This window comes from Monodon monoceros, unplaced genomic scaffold (assembly GCF_005190385.1).
Source record: "Monodon monoceros isolate NGI ecotype Baffin Bay Population unplaced genomic scaffold, NGI_Narwhal_1 Super_Scaffold_2, whole genome shotgun sequence".
Classification (NCBI taxonomy): Eukaryota; Metazoa; Chordata; class Mammalia; order Artiodactyla; family Monodontidae; genus Monodon; species Monodon monoceros.
Window position 1 is genome coordinate 92,806,851 of NW_021703776.1, and position 22,897 is coordinate 92,829,747.

General features: G+C 41.6%; 1 protein-coding gene across 4 annotated transcripts in view; it reads left to right on the forward strand.

Annotated features, from left to right (window-relative positions):
- MGAM (maltase-glucoamylase) overlaps positions 1-22,897 on the forward strand; it is a 221,947-nt gene that overhangs the window by 116,774 nt on the left and 82,276 nt on the right. Inside the window, exons 1-2 of one of the 4 annotated variants that reach the window (XM_029233413.1) lie at positions 20,445-20,468; positions 21,021-21,037. The exons of 2 other annotated variants lie outside the window; for them this stretch is intronic. The gene's annotated coding sequence lies outside the window, so the exon portion shown is untranslated. Of the gene's footprint in view, positions 1-1,290; positions 1,379-20,444; positions 20,469-21,020; positions 21,038-22,897 lie in introns of those variants that run through there. One more of the 4 variants, XM_029233415.1, reaches the window with a different exon arrangement.

Sequence of the window (22,897 nt, forward strand, 5' to 3'; positions counted from 1 at the left end):
TGGTGGTGGTGGTGGTGGTGGTGGTGATGGTGGTGGTAATGGTGGTGGTGGTGGTGGTGATAATGGTGGTGGTGGTGGTGATGGTGGTGGTGGTAATGGTGGTGGTGGTGGTGGTAATGGTGGTGGTAATGGTGGTGGTGGTGGTGGTGATGGTGGTGGTGGTGGTGATAATGGTGGTGGTGGTGGTGGTTAGTAGTAGAAGCAGTGGTGGTAGTAATTGTAGAAGTAGTATTTTGGTGAAGAAGCAGGAGAATCACCTGAAATTCTGTTGTGTATTGGTCTTAACAGAAATAGGAAAAATACTGGTAGCTAGTTTCTTTACTTTTTCTTCTTTGGGTTTGAATAATCTCTTACTCCTGCTTCTTTCCATATGTCTATCCTGTTCTCCTTTGGGGAAACAGGTATTTTCAGTAAAACCTTAATTTCTGCCTCTCAGTAACATGACATGATCCCACAGCCTGAATATGATTCAGACTCTGTGTCTCAAATCCTAATTTCCGGGAGAGAGAATCCAATTGAACCAGGTTGGATCAGCTGTCCAGTGCTGGTCCAGTCAGCTGTAACTGGTGAGTTAGGACTGTATTGGGGTCCCTTACAGGATTGGGCCGGTTCCCTGGACGTGGGGTAGGGGAGCCATGGAGGAAATGGTAGACATCTCTAGGACAAGCTTTGGACTTAAGAGAAGTATCCATCTGTGAGGGGAGGATGGTAGAATTTGATAACGGATGGGATCTGAGCTTTCCTCTTTGGGATACGTGGTGGAGAGTGAACTTTGAATCTGTTGAATGAATGAACAAGTATTTAGTCTGAAAAAGCAATTTCTGGATTTACCGACTTCAGACTCTGTGAACGCTGGATTACTAGATTGAAACTAAGTTAGCACTAGTTCGACTTGGCCAGTATTTGAATGACCTTTAGCAAATCATTTTTCTTAGTTTGTTTCCTCATTATACATGGGGATTAAAAATTCCTGCTCTATTTCTTTGTGTGATCAGAGAGATAATACAGATTAAAGTGCTCTGAAAACTGCAATGTATTATACAGATATAAAGTTTTATTACTAACAGGTGAATACTAAGTAATATATTATTCCTAATAACTCCTTGGACTCACACCGGTGTTTGCACGTATTCCTGTCTGTGGGGGTGAGGTAGGAAAGGGTGAAAGGTCGTGTAGAACTGCTGAATAATAGGTATTTCACAAGAGAAGGAAATGTTGTAATGCCCAGTATAAGTCTCTTTTATTTTCACCTTTCTTTGAACATTTCTGGGCAGGGAAATTAGTCTCTAAGCAACTTCTCCGTTGCCAGATAGCGTCTGATGTGAAGAGCTTATTTTGGGAATGAAAGAAGGAACTCGGTTGCGATAAAAAGAAAGAGGTACAATTTATACAATTTTGTAGGCTGTGGAGGCTGTGAGAGATGCTTTGTGACAAGAAGGTGTGGAGATGGCATGTGCTTGGGAGTGGTGGGGTGGGGAGAGATGGGGGAAGAAGGAATGTTAAGGAGCCATGGAGAACAAAGTCATGGGCTGGGCTGCTTTTCCCCCTCAGCCTGTGGTTCCCCGTGGGAGGCACTGATGCTCCGCACTTGTCTGTCGGTGGTCCATGTATGCAAGAGAACACCTCCTCCGGCCCAGGCTAGTGAGGCTCTTCCTGGGGGTGGATGAACTGAAGGAGGAGTTGTTAACAGAATTTAAGCTAATGCGACCGCTTGCTGGGTTTTTTTTGACTTTATTTTCAGAAAAGACAAGTTAGGGAGGGACTGGGAAAACGACACTGGATATTAGGGACTTATTATCTCAGCTTAGGCACAAACTAATATATGTCACACATATTCTCACCCCTAATGTACAGAGAGGGCAATTGAGCTTCAGAGCATTGAAATGACTGCCCAAGGTCTGTGGAAAGTAAGCAGAGAATCCAATATTCAGACCCCAGCTAGTTTGTTTCCAAACCCCATGCTCTTTCTATGACACCATGCAGGGGACTACTAAACCACCAGCTGAAGACTTAACATGGAAACAGTGTCCAAGAGATGATTTAGCTTGACTTCAATGTTACATCTACCTGTTTCAGATTTTAATAAGCTTATTTAGGAATACTTTCAGGATTATCTAACCCACCCACAGTCCATTGCTGGTAAAATCCAGACCGATGAATATCTTTTCATAAGGATTTTATTCCAAGAAGGGAGAATCCATTGCCATGTTCAATGCTAGGAGGATGGAGAACACACACTGGGGCTCAGCTGTCCCTTCTCCACTCAGGAGGTCAGAATAGGCTCCTCACGTGGGTCTGACTTTGGGGAGACTCTGAGGGAACTCAGCCAGCAGGGACTTGATGAGAGGCTAGCTTTCCCCTGAGCACTTTGGGGTATGTTCACCCATAAGACAGAACACTATTCTTGAATGTACTATTAACTTCAGTAGTTCAGAAAAGAGGAAACGTCAATGTGAATTGAGTGTTTGGAGAAAATTTCATGACCAAGTGGATTTTAAACTTGGCTTTGCAATAGGAGAGGGGTTTTCACAGAAAACAGAGGACAAGAGGATGTAGACACAGCCCTGGTGGAGGGCTGCCCTCAGGCAAAAATGCAGAAACAGCCATGAGCCAAGTTGACTGGTGCATAGTGAAAAACACTGGAGTAGTGGACTCAAAATGACAGTGAGGGCCTTAAAGAGAGAAAAGTGCGATTTATCGTGAGAACTAGACCATGGCTATTTTAGGTTTTAGAAGAGAAGCCTGAATAAAGTTTTGTTTTGGGAAAGTTGCACAGGGAGAGACGGGTGTTCTTGCCCAGGATTGACTGTGATCCACTGACTCTTTGGTCTTCAGGGAATGCCCATGGAGGATCTCAGGGTGGCAGAGTTCCATACTTTTGGGCCACTCCAGTGGACATGCAGCTTGTACAGCTCTCAGTGTTCCCTATGGATATGTCTTGTTCTGTTTGGAGGTGTGGGAAGAAGTAATATTCTGAGTAAAGACTCACAGAGACAGATAATCCTGCACGTTGAGTCCTAGGCAGAGAAATCCTAGGCTCAGAAATCTATTTCATGTTTATGACAGCCTGTGATGGGTCCCTGTTGCTGGTGGAAGTCTTCTTGTTAACAGAATCTCGGTGATGCGGCGACTCTAGGGTACTTTTCCAATAATGTTCCTGACTTTCCCACAACTGTCTTCCCTCGTCTTTCTGCTGCAGTTTCTGAAGCAGGTCCCATTCTTTCTTACTTCTGTGCCTTGCTTATGCTGATCCCTTAGCCCCCAAAATCTTAACGTCTCTCCTCCTTTCCCACTCCCATCTATCTTGGCCTTTAATTTCTTTCTTTCCTGTCCCTCCCCAATGGGAGTGTTCTTTTTCCAATGACATTTGTCAGTGCTGCCTTGTCTTTTGTAGCGTAGCCGTTTGACTTCTTACATGCTCTTGGCTGTGCGGTTATGGAGGCAGCACTCACGTTTGTGTTCCAGCGTAGGCTCGACCAGACTGCCTGCGCTTGCGTTCTGGTTTCACCTCTTGTTAGTTACACAGCCTTTGGGAAGTCGCTCTTTGTGCCTCAGGGTTCTCAGCTGTAAAACTGGGGTGATAACAGTCACTGCCTCGTAGTGTAATTATGAGGAGAAATTGAAATCATGCCTGTGACTCATTTAACATAATGCATGGGCCATATCAGTGTTCCATAAATATTGCTGTCATTGCTATTCTGATAGCTGCTTGTTTATAGCACACGTATAATAACTAAACATTGAATTGACTTGTGTTTAGGAAGTGGTTATCGTATTTTCAGGGGTTGGAAGGAGGGAGGAGGCCCCCGAGCTCCTGCATGATCCAGACATGGGGCCACGGGGTCTGGGGAAGGGGCTTGGCTGGAGAGTTCTGAGGAGGAGGGTTTGTCCTCACATTACTGGTTCTCATAGTTGCATGGCCCCCATGGCTCCCAGACAGACATGTTTTCCTGACCTCCTCAGGCTCAAGTAAGGCTGTGTCACCAGGGTCACAAACCACTCTCAGCATCACAGTTCTGTACATTGGTCTGTCCTGAATCATCTCTTTTTTAAATCCAGTGGCTACACTTTTCAAAAGCTCTAGTCAGGCAACATCATAGAGTCAGTGAGTAGTACAGGGCCTTGGGCAAAGTATATAGCTGCCAAAAATTTTTCCCTTTTAAATGTTAACACGCACGTACTACATTCCATTATTAGACTAATGCAAACCTCACAAAATTGCTAGGTCCGAGGCTCCCCGTCTGTAAAATGAGGGGGCTGTATGTGGTGATCTTTGAAATTTGTTCGGGCTTATACTAAACGGTCTGCGTGGGCTCTGATGCAGAGTGGACAAGTATCCGCATGGCAGTTCAGACCCTTGCAGCTGTCAGGCCGTTGTGAATACTGATGAGATAATGTGGGCAAAAGGCGTCAGTACCCAACAGGCCTCCGTACACCTTAGTTTTCCTTTGCTTCCTCTTTTAGTTCAAAATTCTTTGTCATTGTGATGCCAAACAAACGCAGTAGATCAGACCTGGTCTGCAGGTCTTACTGGTTCCCAACATTTCTTTTTTTTCTTTTTCGTTTTATATTGGAGTACAGTTGGTTAACAATGTTGTGTTAGTTTCAGGTGTACAGCAAAGTGATTCAGTTATGTATATACATGTACCTATTCTTTTTCAAATTCTTTCCCCAATTAGGTTGTTACAGAATATTGAGCAGGGTTCCCTGTGCTATACAGTAGGTCCTTGTTGGTTATCCATTTTAAATATAGCAGTGTGTCCATGTCAGTCTCAAACTCCCTTTTTATTTATTTGTTTAATTTTTTTATTGGAGTATAATTGCTTTGCAATGTTGTGTTAGTTTCTGCTGTACAATGAAGTGAATCAGCTCTATGTATACCTATGTCTCCTCCCTCTTGGACCTCCCTCCCACTGCACCCCCCCCAGTCCCACCCATTTAGGTCATCACAGAGCACTGAGATGAGCTTCCTTCTCTGTTGGTCGATGAAATGAGAAAAATAAGGACAAGAAAGTGAACTTTTCAAAAAGATAAATTCATTCCATTTTAATAGTCTGTGTCCACAATGAAATAATGATAATAGATCATTATTTATTTAGTTATTTGTTTAGTTTTTCTCAGTGATACACAGGTTATAAATTTAGGTCCCTTGGCCTAAGTTTTTCTTGAATTTTCACTGATCCATAAAAGCAAATGACCAGGAATAACAGTAGTTGAGCAGAGCTTTTAAAATGATCCGTGGTAAAAAATCAGGTTTTTGTAAAAACAAAAATTTCCATTATGTCACAGACTGAGACTTTTGTAAATTTAAAATAAAAATAAATTACTAGAAAGAGAAAATTTTAAAACATATATATACACAAACACAAACTCCAGTTTTTAATTATTAGGGTCAATGGACATAAGTTACCATGACAAGTGGCAATAGAAGCTTCTAAATATTTATCCTCAATTTTGGTACTTATTTCCTTGGGACTGGCAATAATGGGTTCATGGATTACTGGCATCACTTGGAGTGGCACCCAGGCAAGGACACTGCCCTACTTTGAGGGAGGGTCTGCCTAGCAATAGACTGGAGTTCTTAACCTGGGGTTTGTGCATTTAATTCAGAGAGCAGGTGAACTTGGAAGGGGAAAGTGTTTATGTTTTTTTCTTTGCTGAAATACTGACATTTAATATGTCTTTCAAAATATAAAGTTAGGCCACAAATCACAGTAGTGTGAGCAGTACCTAAGACTGATTCCAAGAGAGGTCACGGATACTTTTATATGTTGAAGATAATCTCTAAGTACTGTTTACACTATTTTGAAACTGCAGTAGCTATTAGACCAGCTGCTAGATTTGTTAGTTGATACAACATACATTACTACAATTTAAAAAGTATTCTAGTAACTGTAATTCAACGAAATTGGTTTCTTTTGTATGCTTATTTTGTATTTTGTCTCATGCATTTAAAAATGTAATTCTAAGGGCTTCCCTGGTGGCGCAGTGGTTGAGAGTCCGCCTGCCAATGCAGGGGACCCGGGTTCGTGCCCCGGTCCGGGAAGATCCCACATTCCGTGGAGCGGCTGCGCCCGTGAGCCATGGCCGCTGAGCCTGCGCGTCCGGAGCCTGTGCTCCGCAACGGGAGAGGCCACAACAGTGAGAGGCCCGCGTACTGCAAAAAAATAACAAAAACAAAAACATATATATATATATAAAATTCTAAAAAAATGTAATTCCAAGAGAGGTACCCTAGGAGGTACCGGATGGCCAAAGGGTCTCTTTAACACAAAAAAGCTTAAGGGTACCCCTCCTAGAGGCAGGAAAAGAAGAAACTATTTTGAAAACATTTTTAGAATTATTTCCTTCAAACACAGATCAGTGGATGAGATTAGAGGTCATTGGGAGAGATGGGGCTCTTCTGGGGTACCAGGATCATTTTTTTTTTGCTCTTTATCATCTACACTTTGTGTCAGTCTTGTTCTGCTACCAGGCACAGGGAGCGTCCTCACTGCGGCAGGCAGAGACATTCAGTGCCCCAGGGGTCAGGGTGGTTACTTCTTGCCCTAAGGTCTTAGGGATGACTGCCTCAGGGAGACCTTGATTACTAATTAACTAGCAAATCTGATCCTGAAAAAGAGCTGGGCCGTCATTTGCTTTTGAACTCTATTAACATCAGTACAGTAACCAGTTACCAGGGCTGTGGCTGCTTTCTGTGGACTGTGCTCTGCCTTGATTGCCAGCCCATCCTTCAGAGAAAGGGAGCAGCAGCGGGGGTGAAGAGGTATGTACCTAAACTGTGTGCTCTCTTACGGCTACAGATGTATATGTGCAAGTGTGCCTGGACTTGTGCTCATCTCTTTCAGTCAAATGCCCTTGTGAATTGGTTAAACACAGACAAAAAAAACCATCAACAACAAACCACAAAATTACACAAACACATAGTAAATAAAATTCAGCTCTTTTTTTCTTGGGATGTATGTGTGTGTGCATGTCTGTGTGGTGATGAATGATTTAATATTCAGGGTGAGGTAACTGGTAGAAATTCTTTCTGATTCTTGAGATGAGGTGGGGGAAGCGAGGGGAAGGAATTGGGAAGTTAGAGTAGGGCATTTGGGGATGTTCCTCTAAAAGGATGTGGAGCTGTGACTGAGAAGTGGTATTTAGAGAACCCATCACGGTCAGGAAATTGAGAAATCTATATATTTCTATCCCTGTGAGTTTGGTGCCTTTATTTATTTATTTATTTATTTATTTTTTTGCGGTACGCGGGCCTCTCACTCTTGTGGCCTCTCCCGTTGCGGAGCACAGGCTCCAGACGTGCAGGCGCAGCGGCCATGGCTCACGGGCCTAGCCGCTCCGTGGTCCGTGGGATCTTCCCGGACCGGGGCACGAACCCATGTCCCCTGCATTGGCAGGCGGACTCTCAACCACTGCGCCATCAGGGAAGCCCTTGGTGCCTTTATTGATCAAGTAAAGAATTATTATGGGGAAGAGTCTAAAAGTGTGTGTGTGTGTGTGTGTGTGTGTGTGTGTGTGTGTGTGTGTGAAGCATTGGGGTGTGTGCACGCTTTGGTGTGTAGTGATTTCCTGTGGGGTCTGGAAGGAGGTTCTGAAGGGAAAGACTCGGCTCTGAATTGTCTCCTGTCAAAATGGAATGAAAGTGCCGAGGGGAAGGGGGAAGGTGATGATTGTTGCAGGCTCCTCTCTGGTAAAACAAAGTAAGAGAGGCTGGTATCCTCACTAGTTGTTGAGAGTCTAGCTAAACACACGTGGGCATTCCTTTTCTGATGGGCCGTGGAGGTGAGAAGGGAGAGTTACAATTGGAGAAACAGGAGACCATGATCAGTCCCACAGGTCTCACTACAAAAAGCTTCCATGGGTTCCTGATGGAGGGTCTGAATGGCAGCTTTCAGGTGCTAAAGAGACCTCCAGATCTCCAAACTGTCTATTGCTGTTTGTCACGGTGTGGAGCAGTGTGTATGTGAGGTGGGCAGGTAGGAGGAAGAGGGAGGGGTCTTTGGTTTGCTGTGCTGAGAAGGACCAAATGATATGGAGGACCTTCTGTCCTGTACCCCCAACTGAAGATAGCTCATCGCTGTTTCACTCACGCTTCCGCAGATGCCAACGATTTTCATTATCTGGCGTCCCTCACAAATGAGAGTTTTGATGGGCTAATAACATTACTCTATGAACTGCTCCCTGAGCATGGAATACTAAGGACTAGATGGCCCTAGAAGAAGAAATTTTCCATCTAAAAATATCCAAAACTGCAGAATGTGCTGGAGCAGATAAGCCTTTGCACTCCCTGCTGCTAGGGTCGCCGTAGGTCATAGCTGTCTTCTAGACACAATCCCTTTGGGTTCAGATGGGGAAAATGAGGCCCAAGTTTTTCCAAGGCCACACAGCTAAGTCGGGTCAAGCTGGCTTTTAGATCTTTGCACTTTGGATGTGACCAGACTAGGGAGAAAAAGATCGTTAGCTCCTTTTTTCCTTCCCATTCTCTAAATATCCGGATGACAATGTACAAAGTCAGTAAATTTTGCCCAGGAGTTTTGAGGAATAGCCGTGACTTGCTGGGGTCCTCTTTGCAAGTTATTCTCAGCCTCTGTAAAACTAACCCTCTCTTTTCCACGAGAGCTCTTGCCTGGTGTTATCAAAGGATTTTTGAAAGAAAGGCTTAGAATGCCATATGTAAATCAGCTAATGGCTATAATTCAGAAAAAAATGAAAATTGATTATCCAGTTTTTCCTAATGAATTCAGATAGCCATCTCAGTAGTTTGGGCCCCACCTGCTTTACCCATCTACTTTGCCTAAATGATTATAACAGTACGAGGAAAATGAACTTTGGCAATTATTCGTATAACCATTTTAATTCAAGGAAAAAATTACCGTTGGAGTCTGCACGACTTACGTACAGTAATAATTTGCAGCTTTTCCGTGAGATTTTCTCTAAGCAGCCTAATTAAAATTGCAACCCTCATTACGCAACCCTCATTCACGTTCCTCGTCCTCCCCCCACCCAAGCTTTATTTTTCTCCACAGCATATTCATTTATTTTTTTGTCGCTTTTTTTCTACCCATAGGAATGTAAGTCCCGTGAGGGCAAGAATTTTTACGTTTTTGTTTGTTGTTGCATAACCAGCTCCTGGAAGAGTGCTTGGCACATTGTAGGAGCTTAATAAATAATTGATGAGTGAATAAATAAACTGCCAAAAGACAAAGGATTGATAAACATGGGGAACTCATTCTCCTGGCTCTCACAGAAAATTTAAAAGTCCTGTGGGTTGTAAACTTCAAGTGAATTGACTACTACAACAGATGCTTAGAAAACCGCTTTGAAACCCCCTAGGGGCTGTGGAGACTGAAATGTTGCAGAATTCTTTCCTTTTCTTTCTGTAAGCCTCCTAACAGGAGGTTGTCTTTGGAAGGACACAGGCATCTCCCATGCATCCTCCATCCTCTTAAATTAAAAACTTTTATCATCACGAATGTGTAAGTTTTCTGTACTTGCATCATATGTGGAAGTGGGCTTTGGATTCAGACTGCCTGGACCTCAGGCAATCTGGAGTCTCTGAGGCTCAGTTAGCTCATTTGTCAAATGGGGATAATACAGTCTCAGCTTAGAGGGTGGTTGTGGGGACGAAATGAAATAATGCACCTAAGTGCTTCGCCCAGTGCCACACACGTTCTACGTACTTGGTTAATGACCCAGGTACTATTTGACGAAAGCACAATCTCACCAAAAGCCTAAGCTGGAGTACACTGTGGGCATTATTACATGGAATACAGAGTAGTGCTTACAAGTTCTGGCTGTGAGGTCCAAAGGGCGGGTATTCAAATTGTGGCTTTACTCATCAGCTGTGTGACATTTGGCCTTGCTAAAGCTTAACTTCCTCATCTGAAACCGAAGATGGTAGCAATAACTCACTGGGGGTTATAACAAAGATTACATGCAATGGATTATGTAAACCTCTTAGAACGTTACTCAATTACTGGTAGCGATTATTATTAAAATTGCACAGTTTATGTTTGTCATATGAAATAGAATACCAAAGATTGATGACAGACTGCCAAGTAACAGTTTTTAAAAATATTTTTTCTTTGATCTTTTTCTAAATTGCATTTCAAATTGAGATTATAGGTTTCACCACTGAGATCCATATAACTTGGGAAGTAAGGTGAATGAGATGATGCTGATGAGGGTTTTTTTTTCTTTAAAGTTTAACGAAATGTCTCTCTTCTATAGCTAGAAAGTAATTATCGTTGTTCCATAGAGCCAGTAGCCATATTTGAATATGATGCAAAAGGACTTTTGATAGGAGGCAAACAGATTTTTTAAAATGCAAGTGATATTTTTTCAAAAGTTATATTTACCCATGTATATTAATCATTTATTGCTGCATAACAAATTACCCCAAAATTTCACAGCTTGAAGCAATGAACATTTATTATCTCACAGTTCCTGTAGGTTAGGAATACTTAGGTAGGTGGTTCTGGTTCAAGATCTCTCATGAGGTTGCAGCCAGGATGCTGCCCAGGGCTGCTGTCATGTGAAGGCTTCACTGGGGCTGGAGAATCTGCTTCTGAGATGCCTCACTCACATGGCTGTTGGCAGGAGGTCTCAGTTCCTTGCTGGCTGTTGGCCCTTTCTGTAGGTCTGCTTGAGCGTCATTATGGCATGGCAGCTGGCTTCTCCAAGAAGTGATCCAAGAGAAGGAGGAAGGAGGAAGATGTAATGCCTTTTGTATCCCAGGCTTGGGAATCATACACCATCCACTCTGCTGTATTCTATTTGTTAGAAGTGAGTCACTAAGTCCAGCCCACTCTCATGGGGTGAGGGATGGGGGGCTTGGCTCCACTTCTTGAAGGCAAGAGTATAGAAGAATTTGTGTATCTTTATTTAAAAAAACCACCATATCATGATTTTGAATAATATTAAGTTTTATTTTATTTCATAATTTACTCCATCCTCTCTCTACAGACATCTACACTATTCGCAGTCTTTTGCTGTTATATATCATGTTACAGTGAAGATCATATATCTGTACATACATTGCTTTCCACACATGCAAGTGTATTTTTTTAACATTTTTATTGGCGTATCGTTGCTTTACAGTGGTGCGTTAGTTTCTGCTGTATAGCAAAGTGAATCAGCTATAAGTATATATATATCCCCATATATGTATAGGGATATATGTATCCCCATACATATATCCCTCTTGCGTCTCCCTCCCACCCCTCTAGGTGGACACAAAGCACCGAGCTGATCTCCCTGTGCTATGCAGCTGCTTCTCACTAGCTATCTATTTTACATCTTGTAGTGTATATATATCCATGCCACTCTCTCACTTCATCACAGCTTACCCTTCACCCTCCCCGTGTGCTCAAGTCCATTCTCTACATCTGCGTCTTTATTCCTGTCCTGCCCCCACGTTCTTCAGAAGCTTTTTCTTTCTTTTTTTAAATTCTATATATATGTGTTAGCACATGGTATTTGTTTTTCTCTTTCTGACTTACTTCACTCTGTATGGCAGACTCTAGGTCCATCCACCTCACTACAATAACTCAATTTCGTTTCTTTTTATGGATGAGTAATATTCCATTGTTTATATGTGCCACATCTTCTTTATCCATTCATCTGTCAATGGACACTTAGATGGCTTCCATGTCCTGGCTATTGTAAATAGAACTGCAATGAACATTGTGGTACATGACTCTTTTTGAATTATGGTTTTCTCAGGGTATATGCCCAGTAGTGGGATTGCTGGGTCGTATGGTAGTTCTAGTTTTAGTTTTTTAAAGAACCTCCATACTGTTCTCTATAGTGGCTGTATCAATTTACATTCCCACCAACAGTACAAGAGGGTTCCCTTTTCTCCACACCCTCTCCAGCATTTATTGTTTCTAGATTTTTTCATGATGGCCATTCTGACCGGTGTGAGGTGATACCTCATTGTAGCTTTGATTTGCATTTCTCTAATGATAAGTGATGTTGCACATCCTTTCATGTGTTTGTTGACAATCTGTATATCTTCTTTGGAGAAATGTCAATTTAGGTCTTCTGCCCATTTCTGGATTGGGTTGTTTGTTTTCTTGATATTGAGCTGCATGAGCTGCTTGTAAATTGTGGAGATTAATCCTTTGTCAGTTGCTTCATGTGCAAATATTTCTCCCATTCTGAGGGTTGTCTTTTCATCTTGTTTATGGTTTCCCTTGCTCTGCAAAAGCTTGTAAGTTTCTTTAGGTCCCATTTCTTTATTTTTGTTTTTATTTCCATTTCTCTAGAGGGTGGGTCAAAAAGGATCTTGCTGTGATTTATGTCATAGAGTGTTCTGCCTATGTTTTCCTCTAAGAGTTTGATAGTGTCTGGCCTTACATTTAGGTCTTTAATCCATTGTGAGTTTATTTTTGTGTATGGTGTTAGGGAGTGTTCTAATTTCATTCTTTTACATGTAGCTGTCCAGTTTTCCCAGCACCACTTATTGAAGAGGCTGTCTTTTCTCCATTGTATATTCTTGCCTCCTTTATCAAAAATAAGGTGACCAGGGGCTTTCCTGGTGGCGCAGTGGTTGAGAGTCCGCCTGCCGATGCAGGGGACACGGGTTTGTGCCCCGGCCCAGGAAGATCCCACATGCCGCTGAGTGGCTGGGCCCGTGAGCCATGGCCGCTGAGCCTGCGCGTCCGGAGCCTGTGCTCCGCAACGGGAGAGGCCACAGCAGGGAGAGGCCCGCGTACCGGAAACAAAAAAAAAAAAAAAAAAAAAAGTGACCATATGTGCATGGGTTTATCTCTGGGCTTTCTGTCCTGTTCCATTGATCTATATTTCTGTTTTTGTGCCAGTACCATAATGTCTTGCTTACTGTAGCTTTGTAGTATAGTCTGAAGTCCAGGAGCCTGATTCCTCCAGCTCTGTTTTTCTCTCTCAAGCTTGCTTTGGCTATACGGGGTCTTTTGTGTTTCCATACAAATTGTAAAATTTTTTGTTCTAGTTCTGTGAAAAACGCCATTGGTAGTTTGATAGGGATTGCATTAAATCTGTAGATTGCTTTGGGTAGTAGAGTCATTTTCACAATGTTGATTCTTCCAATCCAAGAACATGGTATATCTCTCCATCTGTTTGTATCATATTTAATTTCTTTCATCAGTGTCTTATAGTTTTCTACATACAGGTCTTTTGTCTCCATAGGTAGGTTTATTCCTAGGTATTTTATTCTTTTTGCTGCAGTGGTAAATGGGAATGATCTTTTATTGATCTTTGCTATTGTTTCCTTAATTTCTCTTTCAGATTTTTTGTTGTTAGTATATAGGAATGCAAGAGATTTTTGTGCAGTAATTTTGTATCCTGCTACTTTACCAAATTCATTGATTAGTCCTAGTAGTTTTCTGGTAGCATCTTTAGGATTCTGTATGTATAGTATCATGTCATCTGCAAACAGTGACAGTTTTACTTCTGCTTTTCCAATTTGGATTCCTTTTATTTCTTTTTCTTCTCTGATTGCTCTGGCTAAAACTTCCAAAACTATGTTGAATAATAGTGGTGAGAGTGGGCAACCTTGTCTTGTTCCTGATCTTAGTGGAAATGGTTTCAGTTTTTCAGCATTGAGGATGATGTTTTTATCATAAATGGGTGTGGAATTTTGTTGAAAGCTTTTTGTGCATCTACTGAGATGATTATATGGTCTTTTTGCATTCCTGGGATAAACCCCACTTGATCATAGTATATGATCCTTTTAATGTGCTGTTGGATTCTGTTTGCTAGTTGTTGAGGATTTTTGCATTTATGTTCCTCAGTGATATTGGCTTGTAGTTTTCTTATTTGTTACATCTTTTTCGTGACATCTTTTTCAGGTTTTGGTATCAGGGTGATTGTGGCCTTGTAGATTGAGTTTGGGAGTGTTCCTCCCTCTGCTATATTTTGGAAGAGTTTGAGAAGGGTAAGCATTAACTCTTTTCTAAATGTTTGATAGAATTTACCTGTGAAGCCATCTGGTCCTGAGCTTTTGTATGTTGGAAGATTTTTAATCACAGTTTCAATTTCATTACTTGTGATTGGTTTGTTTATATTTTCTATTTCTTCCTGGTTCAGTCTCGGAAGGTTGTGCTTTTTTAAGAATTTGTCCATTTCTTCCAGGTTGTCATTTTATTGGCATATAGTTGCTTGTACTAATCTCTCATGATCCTTTGTATTTCTGTACTGTCAGTTGTTACTTCTCCTTTTTCATTTCTAATTCTATTTATTTGAGTCTTCTCCCTTTTTTTCTTGATGAGTCTGGCTAATGGTTTATTCATTTTGTTTATCTTCTCAAAGAACCAGCTTTTAGTTTTATTGATCTTTGCTGTTGTTTCCTTCATTTCTTTTTCATTTACTTCTGATCTGATCTTTATGATTTCTTTCCTTCTGCTAACTTTGGGGTTTTTTTTGTTCTTCTTTCTCTAATTGCTTTAGGTGTAAGGTTTGGTTGTTTATTTGAGATGTTTCTTGTTTCTTGAGGTAGGATTGTATGGCTATAAACTTCCCTCTTAGAACTGCTTTTGCTGCATCCCATAGGTTTTGGGTCATCGTGTTTTCATTGTCATTTGTTTCTAGGTATTTCTTGATTTCCTCTTTGATTTCTTCAATGATCTCTTGGTTATTTAGTACTGTATTGTTTAGCCTCCATGTATTTGTATTTTTTACGGATTTTTTCCTGTAATTTGTATCTAGTCTTATAGTGATGTGGTCAGAGAAGATACTTGACACGATTTCGATTTTCCTAAATTTTCTAAGGCTTGATTTGTGACCCAAGATATGATCTATCCTAGAGAATGTTCCATGAGCACTTGAGAAGAAAGTGTATTCTGTTGTTTTTGGATGGAATGTCCTATAAATATCAATTAAGTTCATCTTGTTTAATGTATCATTTAAAGCTTGTGTTTCCTTATTTATTCTCATTTTGGATGATCTGTGCATTGGTGAAAGTGGGGTGTTTAAGTCCCCTACTATTATTGTGTTACTGTCGATTTTCCCTCTTAGGGCTGTTAGCATTTACCTTATGTATTGAGGTGCTCCTATGTTGGGTGCATAAATATTTACAATTGTTATATCTTCTTCTTGGATTGATCTCTTGATCATTATGTAGTGTCCTACTTTGTCTCTTGTAATAGTCTTTATTTTAAAGTTTATTTTGTCTGATACGCGAATTGCTACTCCAGCTTTCTTTTGATTTCCATTTGCATGGAATATTTTTTTCCATCCCCTCACTTTCAGTCTGCATGTGTCCCTCGGTCTGAAGTGGGTCTCTTGTAGACAGTATATATAGGGTCTTGTTTTTGTATCCTTTCAGCCAGCCTATGTCTTTTGGTTGGAGCATTTAATCCATTTACATTTAAGGTAGTTATTGATATGTATGTTCCTATTACCATTTTCTTAATTGCTTTGGGTTTGTTATTGTAGGTCTTTTCCTTCTCTTGTGTTTCCTGCCTAGAGAAGTTCGTTTAGCGTTTGTTGTAAAGCTGGTTTGGTGGTGCTGAATTCTCTTAGCTTTTGCTTGTCTGTAAAGTTTTTAATTTGTGCATCAAATCTGAATGAGATTCTTGCTGGATAGAATAATCTTAGTTGCAGTTTTTTCCCTTTCATCGCTTTAAATATGTCCTGCCCCACCCTTCTGGCTTGTGGAGTTTCTGCTGAAAGATCAGCTGTTAACCTTATGGGAATTCCCTTATATGTTATTTGTTGCTTTTTCCTTGCTGCTTTTAATATTTTTTCTTTGTATTTAATTTTTGGTAGTTTGATTAATATTTGTCTTCACGTGTTTCTTCTTGGATTTATCCTGTATGGGACTTTTTGCACTTCCTGGACTTAATTGACTATTTCCTTTCCCATATTAGGGAAGTTTTCAACTATAATCTCTTAAAATATTTTCTCAGTCCCTTTCTTTTTCTCTTCTTCTTCTGGGACCCCTATAATTCGAATGTTAGTGTGTTTAATGTTGTCCCAGAGGTCTCTGAGACTGTTCTCAATTCTTTTCATTCTGTTTTCTTTATTCTGCTCTGTGGTATTTCCACTATTTTATCTTCCAGGTGATTTATCCGTTCTTCTGCCTCAGTTATTCTGCTATTGATTCCTTCTAGAGTATTTTTCATTTCATTTATTGTGTTGTTCATCATTGTTTGCTTGCTCTTTAGTTCTTCTAGGTCCTTGTTAAACGTTTCTTTTATTTTCTCCATTCTGTTCTCAAGATTTTGGATCATGTTTACCCTCATTACTCTGAATTCTTTTTCAGGTAGACTGCCTATTTCCTCTTCATTTGTTTGGTCTGATGGGTTTTTACCTTGCTCCTTCATCTGCTGTGTGTTTCTCTGTCTTCTCATTTTGCTTAACATACTGTGTTTGGGGTCTCCTTTTTGCAGGCTGCAGGTTTGTAGTTCTCGTTGTTTTTGGTGTCTGCCCCCAGTGGGTAAGGTTGGTTCCGTGAGTTGTATAGGCTTCCTGATGGAGGGGACTGGTCCCTGTGTTCTGGTGGATGAGGCTAGATGTTGTCTTTCTGGTGGGCAGAACCATGTCCAGTGGTGTGTTTTGGGGTGTTTGTGAACTTATTATGATTTAGGCAGCCTCTCTGCTAATGGGTGGTGTTTTGTTCCTCTGTTGCTAGGTTTTTGGCATGGGGTATCCAGCACTGGAGCTTACTAGTTGTTGAGTGGATCTCGGTCTTAGTGTTGAGACGGAGATCTCTGGGAGAGCTCTCGCTGATTGATATTACATGGGTCCAGGAGGTCTGTGGTGGAACAATGTCTTGAACTTGGTTCTCTCACCTAAGAGGCTCAGGCCTGACACCCGACCGGAGCACCAAGACCTTGTCAGCCACATGGCTCAGAAGAAAAGGGAGAAAAAAAACCAGAAAGAAAGAAAAATTAAATAAATAAAATAAAGTTATTAAAATAAAAAAGTATGTTATAAACATATAAAAAAGTAATTAAAAAAAAAGAAAGAAGAGAGCAACCAAACCAATAAACAAATCCACCGATGATAACAAGTGCTAAATCCTATTTTAAAAAAAAGCAAAAACGGACAGACAGAACCCTAGGACAAGCGGTAAAAGCAAAGCTATTCAGACAAAATCACACAAAGAAGCATACACATACACAGTCACAGAAAGAGAAAAAGGAAAAAAATATATATATTAAAAAAAAAAGGAAGAGAGCAACCAAATTAATAGACAAATCTACCAATGATAATAAGCTCTAAATACTAAACTAAGATAGATGTAAAACCAGAAACAAATTGCATGCAGAAAGCAAACCCCAAGTCTACAGTTGCTCCCAAAGTCCATCACCTCGATTTTGGGATGTTTCATTGTCTATTCAGGTATTCCACAGATGCAGGTACATCAAGTTGACTGTGGAGATTTAATCCGCTGCTCCTGAGGCTGCTGGGAGAGATTTCCCTTTCTCTTCTTTGTTCGCACAGCTCCTGGGGTTCAGCTTTGGATTTGGACCCGCCTCTGCGTGTAGGTCACCTGAGGGCAACTGTTCTTCGCCCAGACAGGAGGGGGTTAAAGGAGCCGCTGATTCGGGGGCTCTGGCTCACTCAGGCCGGGGGGAGGGAGGGGTACGGAACGCCAAACGAGCTTGCGGCGGCGGAGGCCGGTGTGACGTTGCACCAGCCTGAGGCACACCGTGTGTTCTCCCGGGGACATTGTCCCTGGATCACAGGACTCTGGCAGTGGTGGGCTGCACAGGCTCTTGGGAGGGGAGGTGTGGATAGTGACCTGTGCTTGCACACAGGCTTCTTGGTGGCTGCAGCAGTAGCGTTAGCGTCTCATGCCCATCTCTGGTGCCCCCGCTGATAGCCACGGCTCGTGCCCGCCTCTGGAGCTCGTTTAGGTGGTGCTTTGAATCCCCTCTCCTCGCGCACCCTGAAACAATGGTCTCTTGCCTCTTCGGCAGGTCCAGACTTTTTCCTGGACTCCCTCCCGGCTAACTGTGGTGCACTAGCCCCCTTCAGGCTGTGTTCATGCAGCCAACCGCAGTCCTCTCCCTGGGATCTGACCTCCGAAGCTGCAGGTGTATTTATGGGCTAAATTTCTATAAATGGACATCCAGATTACGGGTGTAAATAACTTGAGTAGCTTTTGCCAAATCTTTATTGAGCATATAGCGTTTACAGTTTGACTAGTAAATGGTGGGTGACTTTTTCTTCATAGTGTGTAACCAAGTATGTTAATAACCATTTGGGAAAAATTTAAATATTAGTATGAAGAACAGTCTCCTATTTCACAGCTGTCAGCAACCACCAAAGAGAAGGAGACATGGTCACTTCCATAGGCATTCTGATAACTCTGCTCCTTGCCAGTGAACATGAGATCACTCTTGATCTCATTAGTTAATTTAATTATATCAGGCATGGAAGGCTATTAATATTTATGGAGTTTTACATGCAAGATTAGTATTATGGAATCTCTTATAAAGCCTTTGGGAATGTGATGTACTGGGGACAGGACAGGTATGAAAGATTAGAGCTGGGTCATTTACTTTAGAAAAACCAAGGCAATCCTTGTTGTAGAGAAGGGTACAGCCCGATTTCCTTTTGCATGTTAAGAGGGTATTACGGTGACAAATAGAGATTTCTCATCGGTGTATGAAAAAGGTTTCTTCTGCCTGAGGACCATCTGGAGGTTGTGTGAGGACACATTGATTGGGGGGACAGTGAGGCGGCAAGAAAATATCAAACAACTAAATTGAGCTGAGGATTTAAGATTCGCAAGCTGGGGATCTTTGAATGAAGACTTCAGGGAAGAAGAGAAGGGATGTGCTTTCTGAGTAAAAATAGTGTGATTTACAAGGCAGCCTGGGAGAGGAGCCGTGAGTGGGCTGGTGGAGAATCGGACTTTGAATGGGCAAGATTGCTGCTCATAGCTCCTGCTGCTGCTTCCTAGATTTCTGCACCTGTGTCTCAGGTACCACGTGAGTCACCTGACACATGGGGCCGTAAAGCACTTAGCAGATAGGAGTTCATATCAGAACAAGTTCATAAGGACAGCTGCCAGGAACGTGCATCTTCCACTTTACAAAGCACTGAGTAAGGTGGGGTGCCACCCTCACGGAGAGAGGGATTGACACGGTTCTTAGGAACATGCTGTTTCGTACCCAAGAGTATTTTCTCTATGGTAAGTAATAAATAAGGATATGTAATGCTTTATTATTTAAGATGTTTTTATTTGATTCTCACAATAAGAAGATGATGATGGATAGTAGTAGATATTCTTAGTTCCATTTTTACACATCAGAAAACTGAGATTCAAGAGTGTTAAATAAATTCCTTGGCGACCACAGCAAGAAATAGTAGGGCTAAAAAGCAAGCTCAGGTCTTCTCAAGCTGTGCTTAACATGCTTTCACACTGAGAAAGAGAACTTGGGCATATAATGAAGAAGGAAAATGCCAATGATGTGTTTAGCACAGGGATCTTCTGTGGAAGAGAAGAGTGAAGTAGCAAGCAATTTGGGTGACTCACTCAAACATGACATATAAAAGCTGTGGTGAATTTTGTAGATCTTCTCGTTCAACCTCTTTAATTTGTAAGTGAGAAAACAGAGAACCAGAAAGCTTAAGTAAATTTCTTAAGGTCATCTGGCTAGTTATTTTCAGAATGAGGAATAAAATTAAGGTCTTCTGATTTTCAAGAAAGAGCACATCCCTTCTCTTCTTCTTTCTACCATACATTGCCTTTACTGGGTAGAAGGAAATAGTGGTATTGGAATTTAAGTCCACTTAAGGCAGGTGCCATCATTATATCCTCTAAAGTGCCTTCATGGTGTACTATAATTAGGAAGTATTCAGGTTATTTTGTAAATATTCAGTCAAGGAATAAAATGTTATTGGTCAGTAAGTATTGATTATGTAGATTCTGCTTGTAGGTATTTAGGAAGAAGCAGGCATAATTCTCACACCCGAAGAGCTTACAATTTGAAAAAGAAAAGGGGTGTTGTAAACCTAAGAAAGTAGACATACCTTTGGGGGAAAAGCCTTAGGAAAACTTATCCTTGGTCACAAATGAGCTGAGGTTAGAGAGGGCGCATTGATATACTGGAGAGACTGGAAGAGTTGGGAGGGGTGCTTTAATGGGGTTGAAAACTTTCAAGGAGCCACCCATCCCCCACTACTCCCTCCAAATGCATTTCATTTTTCTTTATTACTGTCTCCTACTTCATTTTTGTCCCTTATTGCACTGTCCTTAATTTACACCTGCTGTTCCCCCTCCTCCTCATAGGATAATGTCATTCAATGTTATTAAATCCACTGAACTCAAGGTTTCCCAAGTGATTCTCAAACAGGAGTGGAGGGGAAGTGAATATCAAAGTGATCTAGGGAACTTTTAAAACCTACATAGAAGGGTTCCAGATGGTAGACTGATCACAGGATTTTACCTTTTTTCCTTTCCAGACTTCCCTTGACATTCTAATAAAGATGTACTGAATGAAGTGCGTCTTCATGTACTAAACGAAGTGAGTCTTCATATGGATGAAGAAAAGCAGACAGAACCATTGTGCTGGGGATTCAGAGCAGAGAACAGCTCAGCTCATAATCAGCCTGGGAAAGGGGGTCTGCAGTGGAGTTGAGGGCAGTTCTGAGCTGGGAGTAGGAGGGTACAGAGAGCAGGACAGGGATGTGGGGCTGTGTTCAGCTGTGGCTGGGCTTAAGAAGGGGCTGTGAAGAGTGTTGTTTTCCAGAAAGTGCATTTACTAGGATATATTCTGGTGAAGAATGTAAACTATTCATTTATAAAGAGATGGTTTTCAGCTATTTCTTTGTATGTTACAACTCACATGAAGGCCATTACTGCTTATGAGCAATCGTTACACAGGTCAGATGGAGAGGGAAGTAGCTGTATATTCTTAAAAAAAATCTCCCTGGAGATATTGATGTACCACTCCTTCACACTTCAGAGATTGATTTAAAGAAAGCTTGACTTGGATCCTTTTGTAAAATGAATAACTGCCCTCTAGCTTATATTATTTTTTAAATCCAAATTTTATTTTTTCTTTCCTTTTCCCTAGTGCCCCTATGATTACTGGTGAGGTTCCTGGGATGAAGGCACACTGTTCCCCATTCCTTCCCCACCTTTCCTCTTGGGAAACAGGAACGAGGACCCTGCAGTACACGCATGGCCAAAGGATCCTGTGGTGGTGTTTCCACTCAGTCTTGCTCCCCAGTCAGCAAATACTCACTTAGAGCACCTGCCAGGTAGCGTGCACTGAGGCATGCTGGAGTTCTTGCCAGCACTGTCCACATCACAGAACACAAGGAAAAGGAAAAAAAAAACAACTATTAAGAAAAAGATACAGTGATAACAGACTTAGAGAATGAACTTATGGTTACTGGGGCGGGGGTGGTGGTGGGATAGATTGGGAGATTGGGATGGACATAAACACACTGCTCTGTTTAAAATAGATAAGCCATAAGGACATACTCTATAGCACAGGTTTGTAATAACCTAAATGGGAAAAGAACTTGAAAAAAGAAAAGTTATGTGTCTATGTATAACTGAATCACTATGCTGTACCCCTGAAACTAACACAACATTGGCAATCAGCTATACTCCAATATAAAATAAAAATTTAAAAAATGATACAGTGATTTTAAAAAAAGGAAGGTGGCATCACTAGGCTAATTGAAAGGGATCTGGATTTCCTGGGGCGGCAACTGCCGGCAGAAGAATGTCCCTGGACTCCGCCCTGGCTCCACTCAGCTGCCCCAGAGCCAAGGGGATCGGCATCTGAGGCTCTCAGGCCGAGAGATGACTTGGGGAGGGGTAAGAAACTCGTACTCACTTTCCTCTCGTAGCTTCAAAGTTAGTAGGGAAGACAGATTCTCCTCAGGGTTATAAATCTAGATAGAGTGCTTGGGAGCGAGAGAGGGAGGGTTATTAATCTGAAGTCCTGGAGGAGATGTTGTTTGACCTGATAAGTGGAGAAGGTGCTGTCAGGGAGTGTGTGTTCCGAGAAGCCGGTCCCTCGAGCGCAGACTGGTAGTGGATTTCAGCTCCACCATTTTTCTGTGGTTGCTGACAAGTTTTATACCGTTTTGACCTCTGTTTTCTCGTTTATAAAATATCTGCCTTTCAGGGTTATAGAGATATCTAATCAAGCTTGGAAAATACCTGGCACATAGAAGACCAGAAACTTAGTGATAATGATTATTAAGAGTCAGATGGTAATAGATGACACGCCATTTAGTCTCATAAGCAATGGAAACCATTTTAAACTTGTGAGGCCTCAAAACCAGTGGCCCATTAGTATAGATAATTCTGCTCCTTCCACTCTCTTCTCTCCTCTTCTTTCTCTTTACACTTTTCAGTATGTCTGATTCTAGATACGGCTAATGTACAATTTTTCATAACTTGAGGAAATACAAGAAGCTAGTTAGGTCAATGAAACTCATTTTAGGAATCATTCCAATCACACCACTCAACTTGACAATGGATTTGTTTACTTCTTCTTTTGACAAGATATTTCTCCCTCCCTCTGGTTTGTGTATTGATTGTGACTAGCTGTAGGTTTCACTCCCTATTGAGCAATGCATTTCTGCATTAAAGTATGGCTCTACGTAGTTTCTCATGCTTTTGGAGAAGTGCTATATCTGTGTCCACATTCTTGTACAAAACATGAAAGACGGTGTGCCCTCCCCCAAGAGACAGTGAAGTCCTTCTAAAGAAGGACAGTAGTGGGGTCAGAGGAAGGAGGTACATGCAGTCATATCTGGGCCATCCAGGGGAAGGATGTGAAGGGAGTGATGGGGGGTTTATTTACTTGCTGCCCATGGAGGGTAGAGCCACAGCTCAGTCCAGAATCAGAATTGATCCAAACAAAGGACCAAGTCCAAGGATGGAAGCACTGGGGAAGATTTCTAGAAAGGACTTCATGTGAGGCATAAC